Genomic DNA, 25831 nt, shown 5'->3' on the forward strand with positions numbered 1-25831 from the left:
AAAACCATGTGGAATGCCCTTCCTCATCCCACATAAAAAATAAATCACACAACTGTAGTATTCTGATACTCCAATCGGAACTTCCACTGCAGATTTTAGTAGAGCAACAATGAAACTAATGTGTGAGATTAGAAGGCTAGCAAACAATGCCATAAGCAAGATCAGTGAGCAGAAAAACCCTTCGTACACTGTATAATTCTGTCCAATCTGGCTTCCCTACAGAAACCTGGCCTTAAGTAAGAAAGTCACTGGGAAAGAACTATTAAGAAACAAACTGCTTGTAAATGTCACGAAAGCAGCTCACAAAGATACAACTCTGACTTTCACAGTTCTCATACGGTTATCATGGTTTTACTTGTTTGTCTTAAGTTAGTACCAAAACTTCACGGCAGTACTTCTTAGAAGAGTAAAGCACTGGTAAATGCTTTTATGTCAACCAACAGGAGGAATGTAAAAGAAAACTATAATTCACATTATATATAATTCACACACAATTCAAAATTTATCTTCATTAATCAAAAGTTAAAGACTGGGGCTTCCCTGGTGGCGCAGTGGTTGAGAGTCCGCCTGCCGATGCAGGGGACACGGGTTCGTGCCCCTATCCCGGAAGATCCCACATGCCGCGGAGCGGCTAGGCCCGCGAGCCATGGCCGCGGAGCCTGTGTGTCCGGAGCCTGTGCTCCGCAACGGGAGAGGCCACAGCAGTGAGAGGCCCGCGTACAGCAAAAAAAAAAAAAAAAAAAAAAAAAAAAGTTAAAGACTGAAATAAAATCAACACTTTCACAATATGGTACATCCATTAGCAACTGATAGTTACAACATACCCTAACTTCCGTAGCTGGGTATCCTGTTCTAAGTTTACTTCCAGTAAGACTCATAAAATTACCATTTCTGTGTCACTGCGTCTCACTGTTTCCACCACAAACACAGAAAAAATTTTTCTGAAAATTTTAGTATCAATAAAAATTATGACCTGGTAAAACTAAAGAAATTCAAGCTTAACAATGGCTATAATCACCTTCTGAAGACAAACAGACAATAGGTCGCAAAACACAACATATTCCGAAAGGTGATGGTATTGGTATTACTTGCTTTTCCCTGCCAACTTGCATAACAATTACCATACCTCCCTTCCATTATTCTGGAGGAACTCTGGGGAAGCTGAGGAAGGCACTGAATTTGCGACTGGAAGACGCAAAGGAGCCCCAGTTCTATCCGTGAGACAAAGAAAGAATCATTTCACCATCCTGAACCTCAGTCTGTTCACCTGTAAAACAAGGACAATGACAATACCTATCACCTACTGAACAGTGATGACATGTCAATCACAAAAGAGCAGAACAGCAACACTAATAATAATGAAAATATTATGATAATGATGATGCCAAGTTAATGCTTATTTACTACTATGCACCAAGCCCTGTTCTAAGTACTTTTATCCCACAAGGCAGACTCTGTTACCCCCACTGCACAGATGAAGAAACTGGAGCACAGAGAGATAACTTGTTCCAGGTCACAGAGCTTCTAAGGTGCAAAGGTGGAAATCAAACTCAGCCAGCCAGGCTCCACAGTCTGTGCTCCTCATCAATTTGCTGAGTGCTTTACACCTATGTTCTCAATTAGTACTTACAACAAACAACCAATGAGGTAGATGATATTATAATCCACATGTGACATGTGAACAAACTGAGGAACAGAGAGATTAAGTTACATACCTAACGTCAAGCCAGCTGGTCAGCGGCAGAGCTGGGATATGCACCGGCACTCGGACACCAGCCAGACCACACACTTCAACCACCACCTACAGTGATGCTACCTGCAGAGACTGCAAAGCTTTCCAGAGAAAGTCAGGAAGCAGGCCCCACCCAACCTACAGAGGATGACTGAGTCACAGTGAGGACCAAAGGGACAAAAAAGGAAGAGAAGAAACATGCCCATGGAAAGAACGCGAGACAGACAGTACACTCTCTCCCCTACACAACACCCCATCGTAGTCCCTGGTGTCAGCAATCCTGCCAAAAACAAATTCAGATAAGATGCTAGACCTGCGGCTGGTACCTGAGAGATGCATCAAAACCACCAGGAGATAAACATACCACTGGATTAAGCCACACTGAGATATATGAAACAGAAGGAAAATGCCTTCTAAAAAGGCAGAAGGGCTTCCCTGGTGGTGCAGTGGTTAAGAATCTGCCTGCCAATGCAGGAATGCAGGGGACACGGGTTCCAGCCCTGCTCCAGGAAGATCCCACAGGCCGTGGAGCAACTAAGCCCGTGCACCACAACTGCTGAGCCTGTGCTCTAGAGCCCATGAGCCACACCTACTGAGCCCAAGTGCCGCATCTACTGAAGCCCGTGCGCTCTAGAGCCTGTGCTCCGCAACAAGAGAAGCCGCACACCGTAATGAAGAGTAGCCCCGCTCGCTGCAACTAGAGAAAGCCTGCACACAGCAACGAAGACCCAACACAGCCAAAAATAATAAATAAATTCAAAAAATAAAAAAAATTAGAAGGCAGAAAATTCTGAACTTATTATTAATCTAAACTCAGGACTTCCCTGGTGGTGCAGTGGATAAGACTCCATGCTCCCAATGCAGGGGGCCTGGGTTTGATCCCTGGTCAGGGAACTAGATCCCACATGCATGCTGCAACTAAAAGTTCACATGCCACAACTAAGGAGTCTGCATGCTGCAACTAAGGAGCCCTGGAGCTGCAACTAAGGAGGTCCGCCTGCCACAACTAAGACCCAGTGCAACCAAATTAACTAATTAATTAATTAATTTTTAAAAACAATGCTAAACTAAAATATTTCCAGAGACACTAATTCATGGCCATTTCTTGTTTATTTTGCCATGTAAAAGAGCAGCGCTAAATTCCAGGTTTAGAAACTGTTGGGAGGTTACTCGCCATTAAGTTTAAGAGGGAAAAAAAGGGTCCTGAAATGTGTAAGAAGAATGCTTCTTTAGTTTTTCAAATATACTGAGTGGTAGAGGTATAGTAACATAGGATGGGACAAGACACCAAAGTTTTCAACCTAACTACGTATGTTATAGAGGGGTTTTCTGTTTATATTGACCAAAATGACACAAATATCAAAAGGCAATCGAGTATTTATTTTAACGTTGCAACTGTTCAAATCAACTTTGAAACTTTTACTGTATTGGGCATGCATATACATATCCAACTTACCTCATCATTTCCTCACCATACATTTTTTTTTACCCTATAAATCCAATTTATCCACAGTTTGACCACTCACCTTATTTAGCAAAGAGCGACAGTAGGACTGGCTCCCCGAATTAGGTAACTGAAGCAGAGAGAACCTCTGGGGTCCTGCTAGAAATCAGGCCATGTGGTTGCAGGTTGCAAGCAGACAGCTATAGCTGGAAGGGGCGCTGGTGCCAGGGGGACCCCTGGTGGTGAATGAGTCTCTTCTGCAACCTACATTCCTCAGCTATAAAGAGGGAGACTTCAACCATCTACATTTTAAATCATCCCTCGCTGTGGCCTGGAAAAGGAAAGTGTTTCTACAACGTGACTCTATACTCCATTTTCAAGAAACACTAGAAACACCCAGTATGGATCCAGTCCTTTCTTCAATCATATTCTGATTAAGAGGCACAAATAAGATGGCTTCTCTTCCCAAACAAACACAGCTGCGTAGTGGTTGGTTTTCTTTGTCAATCCGCCTCCTCTATGGTTTTGGTCTTGTCACACTGGTATCAACAGACATTATTCCAACTTAGCAAAAATTTACGGAGTCACTTTTCCAACTCTACCTAAAAATTTTTATCATTAAAAAACGTTAGGGCTTCCCTGGTGGCGCAGTGGTTGGGAGTCCGCCTGCCGATGCAGGGGACACGGGTTCATGCCCCGGTCCGGGAAGATCCCATATGTCATGGAGCAGCTGGGCCCGTGAGCCATGGCCGCTGAGCCTGCGCATCCGGAGCCTGTGCTCCACAACGGGAGAGGCCACAACAGTGAGAGGCCCGTGTACCGCAAAAAAAAAAAAAAAAAAAAAAAAAAAACGTTATTAGGGGGCTTCCTTGGTGGCGCAGTGGTTAAGAATCCGCCTGCCGATGCAGGGGACATGGGTTCGAGCCCTGGTCCGGGAGGATCCCACATGCCGCGGAGCAGCTAGGCCTGTGCGCCACAACTGCTGAGCCTGCACTCTAGAGCCCGTGAGCCGCAACTACTAAGCCCACGTGCCACAACTACTGAAGCCCGTGCACCTAGAGCCCGTGCTCCACAACAAGAGAAGCCACCGCAACGAGAAGCCCGCGCACCGCAACGAAGAGTAGCCCCCGCTCACCACAACTAGAGAAAGCCCGCAGGCAGCAATGAAGACCCCACACAGCCAAAAATAAATAAATAAATAAATAAATGGATTAAACCAACACTTAAAAAAAAAAAAAGAATCGATAAACAACAAGGTCCAAATGTACAGCACAGGGAACTATATTCAATATCCTGTGATAAACCATAATGGAAAAGAATATTTTAAAAAGAATGTCTCTGTGTGTATAACTGAGTCACTGTGCTGGACAGCAGAGATTGGCACAGCAGTGTAAATCAACTATACTTCAATTTTTAAAAGTTATTAAAACCAACCTGACGCCTATTGGGATGATTACTATTTTTGTTTTTAAATATGAAACTAACAAGTGCTGGTGAAGATGTGGAGAAACTGGAACCCTTGCATACCATTGGTGGGAAAGTAAAATGGTGCAACTGTTACAGAAAAGAGTATGGAGGTTCCTCAAAAAAATCAAAACTCGAACTACCATATGATCTGGCAATTCCACACCCAAAAGAACTGAAAGCAGGGTCTTGAAGAGATTTGCACACCTATGTTCACAGCAATTATTCACAACAGTGGAATGGTTGAAAGGATAAATAAAATGTGGGATATATTATAGTGGAATATTATTCAGCCTTTGAAAGGAAGGAAAGCCTGTCGCATGTGAAAGAAGCAAAAATACTGTATGATTCCACTTACTTGAGGCATCTAAGGTAGTAAAGCTCGCAGGAACAGAAAGTGGAGTGGTGGCTACCAGGAGCTGCGGAGAACGGAAAAGGGGGTAGAGAACTTCTGACTTGCAAGATCGGATTCACGATGATGTGAACACACTCGACACCACTGGCCTGCGATGGTGAAGTTTACGTCCTGTGCTTCCTGTCTATCCCAACAAAAAACTGTGTAAAGCGTTAAAGCCACTTTAAGAGAGTGAATCTCACTTATATTTTACATCGGAACTGCAAGTATGATACAATTATGTCTACTTTTACAGACAAGGGGGAAAGCCTTGAGACATTAGAATGAGCCCGAAGTGCAAGAGGCAGGAAAAAGAGAGACAACAACCGGGCTTCGACTAGGCTGGATACTGGTCCGGCACTGCTGATACTGGTCCAGCTGATACTGGACAAGGGGGCTTTATGTGGCTTAAAAAAAATTAATCCCCTAGGGGCTTCCCTGGTGGCACAGGGGTTGAGAGTCCGCGTGCCGATGCAGGGGACGTGGGTTCGTGCCCCGGTCCGGGAAGATCCCACATGCCGCGGAGCGGCTGGGCCCGTGAGCCATGGCCGCTGAGCCTGCGCATCCGGAGCCTGTGCTCCGCAACGGGAGAGGCCACAACAGTGAGAGGCCCACGTACTGCAAAAAAAAAAAAAAAAAAAAAAATTAATACCCTAATAAACTGTGAGATAATTACTAATATCACCATTTTCAAGAAAAAGGAAACAGGCTTAGAGAGGTAAAGGACTTGGGGAAGATCAGACTTTGTGAAAGTCAAAGCCACATGTGACGGCAAAGCCCAAATCATTTCATCTTTTCCACCCCGTTAAGCCTGAAAAACCAATGTTGTCCTCTCTCTGACTTGGTTTTCTCATCAACTAAATGAAGTTTAAAATGGCATCTACTGGTTACAGTTGTTAGGAGAATTAAATCTCACAATACAAAGGGCTTTGAGAGTACAGCATTATCAGTGCATTACTCTGCATCTTCTGTGCTGGTGCAATGACTTAAACACCAGGGATCCAAAAATAACTGGGACAGAGCCCAGGCCACTGAGGGGCTCAGAGCTCACAGAGGACAAGCACATAAAGTCCCAGCACCCACAGTTCTGGCTCCTGGTAGACTGTTCTAAGAAACCCCCAGTAAATTTCCTGTACAGTTTGAGGCTTAAATGATTCATAGGTTTGTCTGCAACACTGAAAAACTGGGAACATGCTCAAAAGAAGGGAAATGAGCAAATAAAGTTTGGAACATCAAAATGAGTCACTACACAAGCATTAAAAAATTGTGTTTGCTGAAAATTTTTCATTCATACTGGAAAATACTCAATGAAAAAAAGCAACATGTACTATAAAGAGTTAAGGCAACTCCCAGTCTTAAAATGCAAGGATTTTCAAGATACATATTTTAAGTAATAAAAAAATGTATGGAAGAGTATGTAGAATACATTTTGATATAAAGCAAAAGAAAGATCCACGCACACGCACCTCCTTGTACACACAGAGGCCCTGTGGGTGGTTACACAAGTGGGAACAGTGAGTCACATAGAGAGAGTTAGGATTCATTTCCCACCCATTTGAATTTTGTACCATGTATATTTTAGTTAAAATAGTACATGAACATAAAAAATAACTATTTTAAAGAACTGATATCTAGTACAGTTCCCAATATTTAGCAAGTAAACAATCTTTTCTAAATAACAAACAACACATCAAAGGAGAAATTGACAAAATGTTCAGAATAGAATGATAATTAAAAACAGAACATCGAAATCTTTAGGATGCAGCTAAAAGAGTGCTGGGTACGTAGAGGCAATTAACTTTAAGCACTTATATTTAAAAGCTAAAAACTTGAGTTGTCTATGTTTTTACCTTAAGAAATAAGAAAAACATTAGCAAATTAAACCCAAAGTAAGTAGAAGTTAAGATAGAACAAGGAACAGTGCTGGGGCAAAAGGAAAAATGAGTAATAATGATCCTGTCTTCATTTAAGTTTGGTGTCATCCATCAGGGATTTTTTGCATTAAATCCTAACTTTTAAAAATGCTGCATTAAAGTACTGCTTATCTTAGGCTTCCCTGGTGGCGAAGTGGTTAAGAATCTGCCTGCCAATGCAGTGGACATGGGTTCGAGCGCTGGTCCGGGAAGATCCCACATGCCACGGAGCAACTAAGCCCGTGCACCACAACTACTGAGACTGAGCTCTAGAGCCCGCGAGCCACAACTACTGAGCCCATGATCCACTACTACTGGGCCCACGTGCCACAACTACTGAAGTCTGTGCGCCTAGAGCCCACGCACTGCAACGAAGAGCAGCACCCGCTCGCCGCAACTAGAGAAAGCCCACGTGCAGCAACAAAGACCCAACGCAGACAAAAATTTTAAAAAAACTATTATTTATCTTGATTACTGAGATTTTGGGGTCCCTGAGACATGCCTCACCAGAGTTCTGCCCACACATACCCATCCCCACTCCACTGGCCTTGTCCACCTCAACCTCAAGGCCCCCCACACCCAGGCACCCAGGGCATATTACCTAGGGGGTTTGTGAAACTAGAAACATTTCTGCCCAAGGCATGCCAAATACAATCATGCAATTTTAAAAGTTCCCTTCTGAGAACAATAAAGCTATTTAACACTTCTTTTCAAGGACCAAAAACACAGTAACTAAACTGTCAAAGCGTATCTATTTTAGTTGAAACTGTTGCAATGCATTTTTTACACTGGACCAGCGAACTCTTGAATTCATAAATGTCGGACCTTAAATGAAGGAGGCAAGCCCTAAAAATGTGTGAGCAAAATCCATGCTTGATTATGGCTATTTGCACCTCCTGTGATACAGCAGAAATCCTTCTTATTCTAGTCCAAAGATCCAGAATAACAGCGGCAACAGCTTAAAGCCACGCTGGCAGGGCATGACAGCTAGAAAAGAGGAGAGAGTTTGTAAATAGCTAACTTATTCAAAGATTCCTCCTTCCCCTTTTTTTGAGATTTCTGAATCCAAGGCAGATCCAACAGTAGACAGTAGAACAGCATTTCCTCTAGAAAAACAGGAAAAGTGGATAAAATACAATAATCAGAGAGCTGCTAGGGCAGTGAGAACAAGAGGGACTAATACTTCAGAGTGTGAGGAACCACAAAGCTGAGCTGATCTACTGCAGCTACTGTGAACTTTGGTATTGATTTGCTAATCCTGCAAACAAGAAGGAGGCTGAGACCCCGGGCTTTGCAACCACAGAAAACTGCTGCTAGAGGACAGAAAAGCAGGAGAGGTTCTGGCAGGCTAAAAACCTAAACGCAAATACAGTATATTTCCTGCCAGCAATAAAAAGAAGGGTACTGACACAGGCTACAACATGGATGAAACCTGAAAACATTATGCTAAGTGATGAAGCCCAACACAAAAGTATCTATCTACCTACCTATCTATCTATCTATTTATCTATCTATTAAACACTATATGAAATTTTCAAATTAAATCCCACAAAAGTTCTAAAAACTTACCTTTACCTGCAGCTCTTCAATCCATTAAGACATGAGATATTTGAGAGAACAAAATTTTTTTAAAAACTTCCTAGAAACATAACCTTTTAGGGAAAAACTTCTTTCAGTTAATTAAAGCCGTTATGTGGACTACTGTTCTTTGGGGATATAACCCCTGCATGCATCTTTAGCTAGTAAAGTCGTTCATTCAAAAACAGAAGACTAAACATCAAAAACAGATGAAGGGCTTCCCTGGTGGCGTAGTGGTTGAGAATCTGCCTGCCAATGCAGGGGACACGGGTTCAAACCCTGGTCTGGGAAGATCCCACATGCCGCACAGGAACTGGGCCCGTGAGCCACAACTACTGAGCCTGCGCATCTGGAGCCTGTGCTCCGCAACAGGAGAGGCCGCGACAGTGAGAGGCCCGCGCACCGCGATGAAAAGTGGCCCCCGCTCACCGCAATTAGAGAAAGCCCTCGCACAGAAACGAAGACCCAACGCAGCCAAATAAATAAATAAATAAATTTATTTTTTTTAAAAAAGATGAAAAGGTAACTAACAAGAACAATTGAAAACATTCGAATTCTGACTCCAGGAAAAAAAAACAAGATCTAATTATAAAATATAAGAACATGGATCTCCTACAATACAGGGGTTACTTAAAATATATATACCTAATTTGCACATTTTAAAAAAATATTTATTTATTTTTTGGCTGCATCGGGTCTTAGTTGCTGCACGCGGGCTCTTCGTTGCAGCGCATGGGCTTTTCTCTAGTTGTGGCACGTGGGCTCCAGGGCACGTGAGCTCTGTAGTTGCGGAGCACAGGCTCTCTCATTGAGGCACTCGAGCTCAGTAGTTGTGGCGTGTGAGCTTAGCTGCCCTGTAGCATGTGGGATCTTAGTTCCCCAACCAGGGATTGAACCCACGTCCCCTGCATTGGAAGGCAGATTCTTTTCCACTGGACCAGCTGGGAAGTCCCTGGACATTTTTAAAAATTTATTTTACTTTCCATTATGTGATTGGGAGGAGAAGAGCCAAGAATCTGCAAAAATACTCTAAAGTATTTAAATTTTCTTTTTATAATCATTATTGCATACTTTTATAGTTATTTCCTGGGGAAATTGTAATTTATTTCAGCTGTGGCTTTAAATGTCTCCAAATCTGATTTTGCTGAAAATAAAGTTATGAAATGAATGTGTCTGTATAAAATGAATTTAGGGCTTCCCTGGTGGTGCAGTGGTTGAGAGTCCACCTGCCGATGCAGGGGACACGGATTTGTGCCCCGGTCCGGGAGGATTCTGCATGCCACAGAGCAGCTGGGCCCGTGAGCCATGGTCGCTGAGCCTGCGTGTCTGGAGCCTGTGCTCCGCAACGGGAGAGGCCACAACAGTGAGAGGCCCGCGTACCGCAAACAAACCAAAAAAAAAGCATTTAAATTATTTATGAGAGAACATACGTTTATTTTTTGCTATAAATACACATACAGTCTGGATATAACTACAGGTGGCTTAAAGCATATTCCTTTTATTGGCATCCTTGAATTACCACCTAAGAACTACCTTTGAGTACAGGAACTTCCTAATGTTTATTTCCTAAACTTTTTATGGAAATCAAATATTATCTTTAAGTGAACAGAAATATGAATTAATCTAACAAGAAAAAAAGAGAACACAAAAATGACAGCACTACCACCTGCAGAGTTTCCTGTAAAATGTAACTACACATTCCTAGTCTCAAAATATACCAAGTACATTTACAGCTGTTTCCATGTGACCTCAAAGATACAATCTATACTTACTACAATATGACCTTTCCATACAGTAGTTGACTGAAATTACTTCTTTTGAAAACTATACTCAGGACAATCTCATTCTTAATATCCTCAAACTTAGCTGATCTCCACCGCATTCTAAGAGACAAAATACACTCTCCTCTCTGTGTACATCTATCACAATCTACAGTCAATCCATTTGTTGTCTCCCTTACACAGAGTTAGGCCGGCACAAAGAAGGCACAGTCACTAAGTCTGCTACTGCAGCTAAGGAAACCCTCTGCTCTGCACTGCCACTTGGGAGAATTCCTGACAGCAGCCACAGTATGTCCTACAATAAAAACAGCCATCATGATTATTGTGTAACTGCCATGCAAACACTTGACCATGCTTTCTATCCTCCTCTTCCAGATAAAATCCACTTATGAACTGACTCCATTTTCATAATCAGAATATTTTGCATAAAAAGCTACACCCCGCCTTTTTCCCTGTTCACATCTTCTTACCTGAGTAAAAGTAAAGGTGGGGGAAAAAGGTGGGGTTTGGGAGCAAAGAGAAAGGAGGATACATTTTCTTTCCTTCCAGAAGTATGCACCACACAGAAAATTCTCTTCAGTACCTAATAAATACAAGTCTTTACATCTAAAGATTTACTCTAAAGATTAAAAGTCAGACTCAAGAGAGTCAATATATTTTTAATAATTAAAAAAATCTTTTATATATTCACAAATTCAACATTTTTCATTCAAGAAATTTATAAAAGAAATTAGGACAAAATTAAGCACACAAGTGATCAAAGTTTTCTCAAATACACCCCTGCTACTGACATACGTATGACACAATAAACTTCAGCCCTGAACGGTGAAAGCTCAGCTCCAAGACTAACCAAGTCTCATCTGCCTTCAGTCCACCAAAAGAGGGTAAATTTAGGATCGACAGCTTCCACATAAACACAACAGGCAGCCAACACTTCATGTCCAGAACAAAACTATCACATGAGGATGCCCAAATCTTTCTCATTTAGGTCTTAAGAAATAGTCTGGCTGACTCCCTCTTGCAAGAGCACCGCAATCACAACTAACTGCTGAACAATCATCAACAGGAAGACACTGGAACTCACCAAAAAAGATACTCCACATCCAAAGACAAAGGAGAAGCCACAGTGAGATGGCAGGAGATGGCAGACGCAATCACAATAAAATCAAATCCCATAACCGCTGGGTGGGTGACTCACAAACTGGATAACACTTATACCACAGGAGTCCACCCACTGGAGTGAAGGTTCTGAGGCCCACGTCAGGCTTCCCAACCTGGGGGTCCGGCAACAGGAGAAGGAATGCCTAGAGAATCAGACTTTGAAGGCTAGTGGGATTTGATTGCAGGACTTCGATAGGACTGGGGGAAACAGAGACTCCACTCTTGGAGGGCACACACAAAGTAATGTGCACATAGGGACCCAGGGGAAGGAGCAGTGACCCCAAAGGAGACTGAACCAGACCTACCTGCTAGTGTTGGAGGGTCTCCTGCAGAGGCGGGGAGGTGGCTGTGTCTCACCATGAGGACTAGGACACTAGCAGCAGAAGTTCTGGGAAGTACTCCTTGGCATGAGCCCTCCCAGAGTCTGCCATCAGCCCCACCAAAGAGCCGGGGTAGGCTCCAGTGTTGGGTCGCCTCAGGCCAAACAATCAACAGGGAGGGAACCCAGCCCCACCCATCAGCAGACAAGCGGATTAAAGTTTTACTGAGCTCTGCCCACCAGAGCAACACCCAGCTCTACCCACCACCGGTCCCTCCCATCAGGAAACTTGCACAAGCCTCTTAGATAGCCTCATCCACCAGAGGGCAGACAGCAGGAGCAAGAAGAACTACAATCCTGCAGCCTGTGGAACAAAAACCACATTCACAGAAAGACATACAAGATGAAAAGGCAGAGGTCTATGTATCAGATGAAGGAACAAGATAAAACCCCAGAAAAACAACTAAATGAATTGGAGATAGGCAACCTTCCAGAAAAAGAATTCAGAATAATGATAGTGAAGATGATCCAGGACCTCGGAAAAAGACTGGAGGCAAAGATCGAGAAGATGCAAGAAATGTTTAACAAAGACCTAGAAGAATTAAAGAACAAACAAACGGAGATGAACAGTAACTGAAATGAAAACTACACTAGAAGGAATCAATAGCAGAATAACTGAGGCAGAAGAACGGATAAGTGACCTGGAAGACAGAATGGTGGAATTCACTGCCGCAGAACACAACAAAGAAAAAAGAATGAAAAGGAATGAAGACAGCCCAAGAGACCTCTGGGACAACATTAAATGCAACAGCATTTGCATTACAGGGGTCCCAGAAGGAGAAGAGAGAGAGAAAGGACCAGAGAAAATATCTGAAGAGATTATAGTTGAAAACTTCCCTAACGTGGGAAAGGAAATAGCCACCCAAGTCCAGGAAGCGCAGAGTCCCAGGCAGGATAAAGCCAAGGAGGAACATGCCAAGACACACAGTAATCAAATTGACAAGAATTAAAGACAAAGAAAAATTATTGAAAGCAACAAGGGAAAAATGACAAATAACATACAAGAGAACTCCCATATGCTTAACACCTGCTTTCTCAGCAGAAACTCTACAAGCCAGAAGGCAGTGGCATGATATACTTAAAGTGATGAAAGGGAAGAACCTACAACCAAGATTACTCTACCCAGCAAGGATCTCATTCAGATTCGATGGAGAAATCAAAAGCTTTACAGACAAGCAAAAGCTAAGAGAATTCCTCATCACCAAACCAGCTCTACAACAAATGCTAAAGGAACTTCTCTAAGTGGGAAACACAAGAGAAGAAAAGGATCTTCAAAAACAAACCCATAACAATTAAGAAAATGGTAATAGGAACATACATATCGATAATTATCTTAAACGCGAATGGATTAAATGCTCCAGCCAAAAGACACAGGCTTGCTAAATGGATACAAAAACAAGACCCATATATATGCTGTCTACAAGAGATACACTTCAGACCTAGGGATACATACAGACTGAAAGTGAGGGGATGGAAAAAGATATTCCATGCAAATGGAAATCAAAAGAAAGCTGGAGTAGCAATACTCATATCAGATAAAATAGACTTTAAAATAAAGAATGTTACAAGAGACAAGGAAGGACACTATATAATGATCAAGGGATCAATCCAAGGAGAAGATATAACAATTATAAATATATATGCACCCAACATAGGAGCACCTCAATACATAAGGCAACTGCTAACAGCTATAAAAGAAGAAATCAACAGTAACACAATAATAGTGGGGGACTTTAACACCTCACTTACAGCAATGGACAGATCATCCAAGCAGAAAATTAACAAGGAAACACAAGCTTTAAATGACACAATAGACCAGATAGATTTAATTGATATTTATAGGACATTCCATCCAAAAACAGCAGATTACACTTTCTTCTCAAGTGCACAAGGAACATTCTCCAGGACAGATCACATCTTGGGTCACAAATCAAGCTTCAGTAAATTTAAGAAAATTGAAATCATATCAAGCATCTTTTCTGACCACAACACTATGAGATTAGAAATCAACTACAGGGAAAAAAACGAAAAAAACACAAACACATGGAGGCTAAACAATACGTTACTAAATAACCAAGAGACCACTGAAGAAATCAAAGAGGAAATCAAAAAATACCTAGAGACAAATTACAATGAAAATACAATGGTCCAAAACCTATGGGATGCAGCAAAAGCAGTTCTAAGAGGGAAGTTTATAGCAATACAAGCCTACCTTGAGAAACAAGAAAAATCTCAAATAAACAATCTAATCTTACACCTAAAGGAACTAGAGAAAGAAGAACAAACAAAACCCAAAGTCAGCAGAAAGAAAGAAATCATAAAGATCAGAGCAATAGAAACAAAGAAAACAATAGCAAAGATCAATAAAACTAAAAGCTGGTTCTTTGAGAAGATAAACAAAATTGATAAACCATTAGCCAGACTCATCAAGAAAAAGAGGGAGAGGACTCAAATCAATAAAATTAGAAATGAAAAAGGATGGCAGGGGGGTGGGAGGGGTGGTGTGATGAATTGGGAGTTTGGGATTGACATATATACACTAGTATGTATAAAATGGATAACTAATAAGAACCTGCTGTATAAAAAAATAAATAAAATAAAATTCAAAAAGAAAAAGTCACTTAAAAAAAAAGAAAAAAGAAAAAGGAGAAGTTACAACAGACACCGCAGAAATACAAAGCATCCTAAGAGACTACTACAAGCAACTCTATGCCAATAAAATGGACAACCTGGAAGAAATGGACAAATTCTTAGAAAGGTATAACCTCCCAAGACTAAACCAGGAAGAAACAGAAAATATGAACAGACCAATCATAAGTAATGAAATTGAAACTGTGATTAAAAATCTTCCAACAAACAAAAGTCCAGGACCAGGTGGCTTCACAGGTGAATTCTATCAAACATTTAGAGAAGAGCTAACACCCATCCTTATCAAACTCTTCCAAAAAACTGCACAGGGAGGAACACTCCCAAACTCATTCTATGAAGCCACCATCACCCTGATACCAAAACCAGACAAAGATACTACAAAAAAAGAAAATTACAGACCAATATCACTGATGAATATAGATGCAAAAATCCTCAATAAAATACTAGCAGACAGAATTCAACAACACATTAAAATGATCATACACCATGATCAAGTGGGATTTATCCCAGGGATGAAAGGATTCTTCAGTATATGCAAATCAATCAATGTGATACACCACATTAACAAATTGAAGAATAAAAACCATATGATCATCTCAAGGGACACAGAAAAGCTTTTGACAAAATTCAACACCCATTCATGATAAAAACTCTCCAGAAAGTGGGCATAGAGGGACCCTACCTCAACATAATAAAGGCCATATATGACAAACACACAGCAAACATCATTCTCAATGGTGAACAACTGAAAGTATTTCCTCTAAGATCAGGAACAAGACAAGGATGTCCACTCTCGCCACTATTAATCAACATAGTTTTGGAAGTCCTAGCCACAGCAAGCAGAGAAGAAAAAGAAATAAAAGGAATACAAATTGGAAAAGAAGTAAAGCTGTCACTGTTTGCGGATGACATGATACTGTACACAGAGAATCCTAAAGATGCCACCAGAAAACTACTAGAGCTAATCAATGAATTTGGTAAAAGTTGCAGAATACAAAATTAATGCACAGAAATCTCTTGCATTCCTATACAGATCTCTTGCATTCCTGATGAAAAATATGAAACAGAAATTACGGAAACACTCCCATTTACCAATGCAACAAAAAGAATAAGATACCTAGGAATAAAGCTACCTAGGGAGACAAAAGACCTGCATGCAGAAAACTATAAGACACTGATGAAATAAATTAAAGATGATACAAACAGATGGAGAGATATACCATGTTCTTGGATTGGAAGAATCAATATTGTGAAAATGCCTATACTACCCAAAGCAATCTACAGATTCAATGCAATCCCTATCAAATTACCAATGGCATTTTTTACAGAACTAGAACAAAAAATCTTAAAATTTGTATGGAGACACAAAAGACCCTGAATAGCCAAAGCAGTCTTGAGGAAAAAAAAGAAAAGCTGGTGGAATCAGACTCCCTGACTTCAGACTATACTACAAAGCTACAGTAATCAATACAATATGGTACTGGCACAAAAACAGAAATATAGATCAACGGAACAGGATAGAAAGCCCAGAGAAAAACCCACGCACCTATGGTCAACTAATCTATGACAAAGGAGGCAAGGATATACAATGGAGAAAAGACAGTCTCTTCAATAAATGGTGCTGGGAAAACTGGACAGCTACATGTAAAAGAATGAAATTAGAACACTCCCTAACACCATACACAAAAATAAACTCAAAATGGATTAGAGACCTAAATGTAAGACTGGACACTATAAAACTGTTAGAGGAAAACATAGGAAGAACATTCTTTGACATAAATCACAGAAATATCTTTTTTGATCCATCTCCTAGAGTAATGGAAATAAAAACAAAAATAAACAAATGGGACCTAATGAAACTTAAAAGCTTTTGCACAGCAAAGGAAACTACAAACAATACGAAAAGACAACCCTCAGAATGGGAGAAAATATTTGCAAACGAATCAATGAACAGAGGATTAATCTCCAAAATATATAAACATCTCATACAGCTCAATATTAAAAAAACAAACAACCCAATCAAAATATGGGCAGAAGACCTAAATAGACATTTCTCCAAAGAAGACATACAGATGGCCAAGAAGCACATGAAAAGCTGCTCAACATCGCTAATTATTAGAGAAATGTAAATCAAAATGACAATGCGGGGCTTCCCTGGTGGCGCAGTGGTTAAGAATCCACCTGCCAATGTAGGGGACACGGGTTCGAGCCCTGGTCCTGGAAGATCCCACATTTCCGCGGAGCAAGTGAGCCCTTGCGCCACAACTACAGAGCCCGCATGCCACAACTACTGAAGCCCGCGTGCCTAGAGCCCGTGCTCGGCAACAAGAGAAGCCACCGTAATGAGAAGCCCGTGCACCACAATGAAGAGTAGCCCCTGCTCACCGCAACTAGAGAAAGCCCGCGCACAGAAATGAAGACCCAACACAGTCAAAAATAAATAACTAAAATTAAAAAAATTTATATATTAAAAAAAAAGAAAGAAAGAATAATGCAGTGATAAACCAGGGTCCTGGTTCCTCCTCAAGGGATATACCTAACAATCTGATACAGATCTCTGACTGCTTCTACAGGAACTAAGGGCCCCACCCAGGTGGAGGATGTTAACTTCAGGCTGAGCAGAAGCACACAGACCCCAGACCGGTTGGAAGCAGAAGACTGATGACTGAAATTCCTTGAACACCACCTTATTACCTCCCCACCAACCAATCAGAGGATGGTTACACACGCTGCAACCCTCACCCCGAATTTTACCTATAAAAACTCTTCCCCAAGAACCATCGGAGAGTTCAGGTCTTTTAAGCACGAGCCACCTAGTCTCCTTGCTTGGTCCTGCAATACACCATTCTGTTCTTCAAATTCCAACGTTTGGTTTGTTTGGCCTCACAGTGAGTTGGGCACATGAACTTGGACTCAACAACAAAACGACAATGGTCTACATTTTGATAAGTGTTTGGGTTGCAAAGGCAATGTTAAATTTTGCAAATTTGATTTAATTATATGAATTATATCATGGTCATATTGTTCTTAGCACATGCTCACCAAAGTATTTAAGGGGATAAAGGGCGTGATGGCTGCAACCTACTCTCAAAGGTCTTGGTAAAAAGTAAATATATGGGGATTTTCCTGGTGGCGCAGTGGTTAAGAATCCGCCTGCCAATGCAGGGGACACAGGTTTGAGCCCTGGTCCGGGAAAATCCCACATGCCGCAGAGCAGCTAAGCCCGTATGCCACAACTGCTGAGCCTGTGCTCTAGAGCCCACGAGCCACAACTACTGAGCCCGAGTGCCACAACTACTGAAGCCCGCACGCCTAGAGCCCGTGCTCAGCAATGGGAGAGGCCACTGCAATGAGAAGCCTGAGCACCGCAATGAAGAGTAGCCCCCGCTCGCCGCAACTAGAGAAAGCCCGTGCACAGCAATGAAGACCCAACGCAGCCAAAAATAAAATTAATTAATTTTTTAAAAAAGGATAGAATTGTGGAGAAACCTCTTTAAAAAGAAAAGTAAATATATGTGTGTGTATGTGCACATATATATATGGAGGGACAGAGAGAGAGGGCAGGGAGGGATGGGGAGGGAGAGAAGAGGAAAACGGGGATGTGGTAGGGAAGGCACGCAGGCAAATGTAACAAAATGTCAATTTAATATTTGGTGAATCTAGGTGAAGTACAGTATTTGCGAGTTCCCTATACTGCATCTTACAACTTTTCCATAAAAGAAAAAAATTTTTTCATTTAAAAAAACAAAACATGCTATACACCTGAAACACTGTAAACCAACTATACTTCAATTTTTAAAAATTAAAAAAACAAAACAAGGAACAGCAAACTAGAAAGGGTTCTGGAGGGGCTTTCAGAGGCGCCAACCTAGTGGTATGATATTGACGAAAAAGGCAAAAGTTGTGTCATTGTGTACTGAAATTGACAAGTGTTTATACCGCAGATTCCAAGTCACCCAGAAAAGAAAACTGAGTTTAATATCTTTTAGTACATTTTGTTTAAGAAGACCTGTTAAGTATCCTTTTGAAAAATACAATAAATACGGTTACATATTTTTTAAGTGTACACTCCACAATTTTTTTTCTATTCTGCATATACAATAACCTTTCAATTGAACAGTGAGTCACACTGAAACCTCTTAGAAGATACTGTACACGGCAGTTACACTCCACACGTGTGGTGCAGCAACGACACATGATCCCAACCAGAGGGAGCACCCGGCAAACCGCCCTCCCGCGTTCACACAAATGGACCACTGACAGCACCCAGAAACACCGTTAACTCTAAGCAGCAGCCCAGCTCTCTTCTCAGCCTTCAGAACCAGGGTTAAGTTAGTGCAGATTCCAGAGAACAACACAGGGATGGAGCCAGACAACAAAATGCATGCGGAACAATTCCAACCTCCCTTCTGTCCCTCACTACGCTATCAGGGAGGTTACTAGCAGACCTCTGGCGTGTGCTCAGCATACAAAGGGCGGCAGGCAGGGGCTGCGGTGAGCAGGTCTAGGCACCCAGTGGTTTACATCTCTAGGGGAGAGTAAGGTGGGTCTCAAACACAGAGGGGCACGTGCAGTAAAGGAACAAAAACCAGCCTCATTTTATCACTGATTCTATTATAACCACACAGTGGAGTATCCTCCCATCCTAAAATTATGAAGAGCTCATCATTTAAAATAGCAGCCTTCTTATTTTCTAAAGCCAAACAAACTTTTATTTTTAAATAAAAATTAAAACACACATATACACACACAACTTTCCACTTTAGTTTCCCTCCCTGCCCTATACAAGCCTTTCTTAAGCAAGGGCCTATTGGGAAAAAGTGCTAAATAACAGCTCTGGAGGACATCAAAAGGCACCACAAAGTAATAACAAGCAACTCTCTTACATACTTTTCAGAAAGTGTATTTACAGTCACAATTAAGTCTTAAGTTCAGTAAAGCCAATGTGTATTATTTTCTGTGTATGTTCTTGTTATTTCTAGCAGTGTAAAATATAACTAACTGGGGCTTCCCTGGTGGCGCAGTGGTTGAGAGTCTGCCTGCCAATGCAGGGAACACGGGTTCGGGCCCCGGTCCGGGAGGATCCCACATGCCACGGAGTGGCTGGGCCCGTGAGCCATGGCTGCTGAGCCTGTGGGTCTGGGGCCTGTGCTCCGCAGCAGGAGAGGCCACAGCAGTGAGAGGCCCGCGTACCGCAAAAAAATATATATATATATAACTGTACCCTACAATTATAGCTGACTAAACAAAAGAGATGAAGACTGCATAATTAAATCTGTCCCGGGACTTCCCTGGTGGTGCAGTGCTTAAGACTCTGCGCTCCCAATGCAGGGGGCCCGGGTTCGATCCCTGGTCAGGGAGCTGTATCCCACATGCATGTCGCAACTAAGAGTTCGCATGCCACAACTAAGGAGCCAGCAAGACGCAACTAAGGAGGAAGCCCTTGAGCCGCAACTAAGGAGCCCGTCTGCTGCAACTAAGACCCAGTGCAACCAAATAGATAAATAAATATATAAATATTTTTAAAATAAAATAAATTTGTCCCATTAATCTGAGAAAACAGTTCTTATTAATTTTTAAAGCTGGTAAAACTACTTCCTCCAGAGCTACAAGAGCTTGAACAACACAGAAGGAATCCTAAAATAATTTAACTTTTAAAACAACTTTTACTTATGCTAATTACATGACATCTGTAATATACAATTGTATTATACGAAGACAAGCCACATTATAAAGCCTTTAGAGGTCATGAATAAATAAGCATACAAAAATCAGCCTAGGACTTCAAGGTAGTGTCTATGCTAAAATCTATTTCACTTAAAGTAGAAAGAAAAAAAATTCCCTCCTCTCCTTACTCTGAAGGTAAAAACCACAGGAAAAGTTGTCTCCCTACTTCTAGGGACAGGAATGGACCAATTTCCCTATTTTTAGGGAAAAAGAGTGTGCTGAAACCACACTCTTTCCCGTAGCATGAGCCAGGAACACCTGATTGGCAACCACCTGCAGAGCTCTGCAGATGCAGTGGTAACGCAAGTCAGCATGGGCGATACATACACGCTGAATACCCGCATCGCGGTCGACACGTGGCTGGCAGCACAGAGAGGAAGCACGGCACTGAGGGAAGGTCCGCGGGCAGTTCAGCAGCACGACACTCCTCGCTATGAAGCATGACCCACGTGCAGGAGCACAAGGGCTAAGACTTACTGCAAAGGAAGCTGAAAACTTGATAAGCACCATATGAAACCTTGGGCAGGTTTCTTAACATCTCTAAGTCCCGTTTCTCATCTACAAAACGTGAATAATAAATGCTACCTTCCTGAATTACTATAAAAAATTAAATAATATTCTAACTCACACAACAACTGACACATAAGTGGCAGCTATTATGATTATTACATTCACCCAAAAGTTCCTGAATCACAATGTGAGACTGGAAAGATAAAGATGCACTCTTCACAGAGCTGTGCGTATGAAACTGGAGGCTCACACAGCAGGTAACGTGCACACATTGGATGCACTGAACTAAATGCAGGTGCAGGGTCCCGACCACACATGAAAACTACCAGGTGTTTACATAAGAGGTGCCCTGGAGCTGGCAATCATGAAAGCCTCTGTGGACCTTATTTCTTATGATCTTGCCTCAGCGTTTCAAATGCAGTGACACTTCTTTGCAAAAGCATCTAATCTAATCACCCTTGGTCTCGCATGACCTCATCATGAACGGCTTACTTTCCTCCAGGATGCTATAGCTATGCCATACAAATTAGACTGGTGCTTACACACCTCAGTGACATTTTCCACCCACTCTGCTTGCCACATTCCCAGTGCAGCCAAATGTGGAACAGCTTCTGGAACAGCTTCTTAAATGCCCTGTTCTTGCCTGACAAATGGAGCGTAGCTTCAGCACAGTCCGGCGCCAATGATTGGTTTGGACAGCCAGATGCCAATTTTATTTTTTGTGACAGGTGCTCTATAAGGATTTTTTTCCATGAATCAATACATAAAATCAACAGTTTAAGATGATCATTTGGATTCAAGTGTCCTGATATGTCCTATGCTCAGGTTTTAGGACAACATTAAAAATTTACATCAGACGTTTAACAATCTGAATCACATTTCCCATGTAAACCTGTTTAAATCTCTTAAGGGTAGAGTCTGTAACTCAGTTAATATGTACAGTCTCTGTACAATCTAGGTCCATCTCTGTGCTGATTCTTGCACTTTCTCTACCTAGAATGCCCTTCCCCAGCTACAGCCAGCCCTCCTTATCTTTCCCTGCAGGCTCCCCCAGGAAGACAGTCTTCCCCTCCCTCTGCAGTTCCCACCATACTTTTCTCCCTCAACGTTTCTACCTTGTCTCCCTGCTCCTGCCCCATCTGCCTTATGTTCTTCAACCCGGGCACCGTTCCCAGCAGGCAGGAGGAATATCTGTCCAGAGGAGGCAGGGAAAGGGCAGGTGTGCCCGGGGGTGAGACAGAATTAAAATACTTGATCAGCCTTACTTACAGAGCTAGTAGAGGAGGTGAGAACTCTTAGTCAGACTTAAGAATATTAAGCAAACAGGAAAAAAATGTGGCCATTAGAGGTCCAAGAAAGCAGGAAAACAAAAAGTTGAACAAAAAAGGAAACATAATCACACTGAATTAACTGGCTCAACAGTGAGCAATGTTTACAAAGTCAAGAAAAATTAAAAACTAAATTATGGGTCTAAACAAAAATTGTGATTTAACTATATAGCGAAGTTGAAAATGTAACTTTTTCTATAATTGATGCATCAGTGACTCCTGACTAGTACAGAAATATAGTTAGGAAACATGGATGCAAACGCTAAAAGAAACGTCTAAAGCGGAGGATTCCAGGAGGGGCCTCCAGGAGGGGGGCATGAGATGCTTAAAAGATGTCTTAATTCACAAAATGGGGGTCTTCAGAGGGTCTCAAGGCAGCCTTCCTTCTGTCTACCACCTTCCCACAAACCATTAACCCTGAAAATGATCTCCACACATATTTCAGCAACTCCGCTCCTCCAAAACTTTGCTTTGCTTTCTTAGGGTTGCGGTTGTAAACTCCTCCATCCCAAGTCCCTGCCTTCTAGCCCAACACCCCAAAACACAGCAAGAACTGAGAGCCAGCTCTGGCAAAGCAGCTGTGGGAGCAGAGCCGTTCTGCAGGGGCTCAGGCAGCCCAGGGGCTTATGATGGGGCACTCGGGTAGATCCAGGGGCCTGGGCCTCAGCATCACAGCTCTGGACTCACTCTGGGGGCGGCCAGAATTACTCATGTGGTCTGACCGTTTGTCTGGAGCTGGGGGAAACAACTACAGGAACACTGGTTAGAAGGTTATTTTCCTAGACTTATATATTTTCAAATACTGGGGGAGAAAAAAAAAAAGAGCCAACGCAGAATCAGTGGATTATGTCTTGGCGCTAAAAGCTCCACGGAGCTGGGGCAGAGGCTCTTGGTCCATCAGGAGCGCGCCTGGCATCTCACCACCCTCCCGCCAGGCTTTTCTTCCACTGCGTATTAGATCAAGAAGATGTTTGAGTAACTTCTACTGAATATTGCCCCCTCATGTAACCGTCTTGTGCTGTACCAAGATGAGATATTTTTAAGCGCTAATGCTGCTGGAAAGCTACACTTGATATTCTGCCTCTTGTTTGGATCTACTAAGAGGACTTATTTTGTGTCAAGCATTAAATATTCCTTCATTCAGCATTTAGCAAAAACCACCTACGGGTCAAGCAGAAAAGATGCAGAGGTGAAATAAAATCTTTTTTATTTCGAAGACTCTAGGAAACAGACTTTCACCCAAATAAATGTTACAGTTACAGGAAGAAACATATAATCTGGACTGGGGGGAGGGAATGAAACAAGGCTGTCACCGCATGACCTGCGACACAATCACACCTGGCACAGCCATGCAGAAGAGGCTCCTCTGGCAGCCAATAAAGAGCAGTGGGAATTGGAAAAACAGGAGTAAGACTTCCGGGCCTTGCTAGGAAATTGAAACTGCATGACATAATTTCCCTTCCCTAATACCTAGCCTCTGTAGAAACAGAAGTGGCTTGGGAAGAAAGAGAACAAAGGAGGAAAGTGAGCTGACCTTCAGAAGGAAATGGAAAAACAACCAGGGCCCTGCCACTTGCACATCCAAGACAAGGACACTGGCCAAAGTGAAACTCAACACAGTTATAAACTGTCATGAATACTGAAGCCATGAAGTCCAAGTTCACGAGACTTTTACCGACACAACATATTGGTACAACAAAGTGCTTATTACCAAGGCCAATACCCCAGGAGAGATGTATGAATCGTCTACCAACTGTCTGTCCTTGATTTACCCACTAAACTGACCAGAAAGAGCAGTCTTTGGAAATGACAAACTGGGATAGAATCTCAAGTTTACAACTTCCCAGCGGCGGAGCATGAAACAAATTCCGAAGTTACAAATTACAAAGAGCCCAGTCTTCCTCTCATTAAAATGGGAAAACCCCCACGGAATAACTGCTAACATCTGTGAGTGCTGAGCACCTTACACACCTCTCACCACCCTGGAAGGTGCTAGTAAAGAGCTAGTAAGTAGCTAAGTTGCCATCTGAATCCAGAGCCCATGAGAATCAGGTACCAGAGTAAAGGGCACCAGCTCTGAACCAGACTGAGTCCGAATCCCAGCTTTGCATTTTCTAGCTTAGTAACCTTTAACCTCTCTGTACTTAAGTTATGCAGATGTGAAAGAGGGGAGAGGAGCCACCTCACTCACGGGGTTATTGTGAGGACCCGTCGGCAGCTATGACTTGGTGTTTACAAGGCACCAGGCACTATTCTAAAGCATGCGATGTTGTTGTTGTTGTGTAATATCATTATTATTACACTATCTCAGCAAAAATATATACGTAGTATCTACACAGAGAAGGTACTAAATAACTTCTGTTTTTTCTCTCACTTACTCTGCAAAATTCACTACCTTTTGTTTGTTTCCACTGTGTGTCAAAGAAACCCTAAGACAGGGGAAAGAAAAATCAAAGCAAAACAAAACACCAAGACACAAGTGTAGCAAGAGAATCAGACTCACAGTTCAGAAGGCTACCATAACTCTGTGACGAAGCCAAACGATGATTTACAAATACTCCTAGTTTCTCTTTCCTCTTTCCATAGCGGTCAGAAAGAACCTGACAAGAAAAGACAACGTGCATTTATAAAACCGTCTTCGCCACCACTTTTTCAAAGCTCTATTGTGTTCATCCCCTCACAGTCAGCTTCAATACCTACCACGCATGCCGTGCCAGACCTGGAATGAGGGATAAAAACATGTCATCAAGTCCCTGCCTTCAAACCTACATTCCAGTTAAGAAGATACATGTGGAAAACTGAAAACTATTAAAACATATCAACAAGCATATATTAATGAGGCACAAAGTGAGCGAATAAGTTCAGGGTGAGATCACCAACAACATATACATCTATTTCATCCTCTCCCACCAAAATCATACGAAAGAGATACAAAAAAAATTTAAAAACAAAACATAGCTCAGGCAGAACTGAAAGGAGAAAAAGAAAGAGAATTCTGGAAGCTGTGAGAAAAGTTTCTCACATGGAAGATAAAGACCAAAACAAAACAAATAAGAAAAAAAACTTGGAGGAAACGGCAACTATGAAAGACTGTAAGCATAGTAAATGACTCAGCAGGCCAAGGCAGCCAGATCCTAAGCCAGCAGTGGAAAACACTAAGACCCAATTCCGTTTACACATCGGTATCCCAGAAGGCTCAGAACTGGCAGCAACAGTGCAGACGACTGGCGGCGATGAAGGTGGGGCCTGAACACAGAGCAGGGGAAGCTGCTTAAGCCACAGCCAGAACCTCAACACCATCTCTGACACAGACCGGACGGCCACTCCCTGGAAAAAGCAGAGCGTCTCTGGACTGAAGTCCCCCTGTCCAGCGGCACTAACACAGGCGGATTTCATCAGCGTGCATAACTCAATGGTGGATGCTTCAGCTTCCCACCACCCACCCACTCAGTCCCCAAAATTCTACAGATAAGAGTCTGGGGAATCTGATCAGGCCAAGGAGAAAGACCTAAAGATACACTGGGGATTCCCCAACAAATGGCCCACCCAGAATATCCCGATGTAAAAGTCAAAAGGCCCAGTCCACGGCAGACGGAAGGACAGGGGTGGGAGGGTGGGAGGGAAGGAAGCAAGGAGGGAAATAACTTGAAAGAAACAGAAACTATATACAATCAATAACCTAGAGATAAGAAGACACTGCAATCAATAAACAGAAACAGGATGTTCTTTTTTTTTTAATAAATATTTTATTTTATTTTTTAAATTTTATTT

At 42.2% G+C, this 25831-nt stretch overlaps 1 protein-coding gene across 4 annotated transcripts in view; it reads right to left on the reverse strand.

Annotated features, from left to right (window-relative positions):
• Positions 1-25831, reverse strand: part of PTK2 (protein tyrosine kinase 2) — a 251006-nt gene that overhangs the window by 195821 nt on the left and 29354 nt on the right. For 2 of the 4 annotated variants that reach the window (XM_081258093.1, XM_081258091.1), the window contains exon 2: positions 24564-24660. The exons of 1 other annotated variant lie outside the window; for it this stretch is intronic. The gene's annotated coding sequence lies outside the window, so the exon portion shown is untranslated. Of the gene's footprint in view, positions 1-1126; positions 1268-24563; positions 24661-25831 lie in introns of all 4 variants that reach the window. One more of the 4 variants, XM_081258092.1, reaches the window with a different exon arrangement.

Source organism: Mesoplodon bidens, assembly GCF_964165515.1.
Source record: "Mesoplodon bidens genome assembly, chromosome: 16".
Lineage (NCBI taxonomy): Eukaryota > Metazoa > Chordata > Mammalia > Artiodactyla > Ziphiidae > Mesoplodon > Mesoplodon bidens.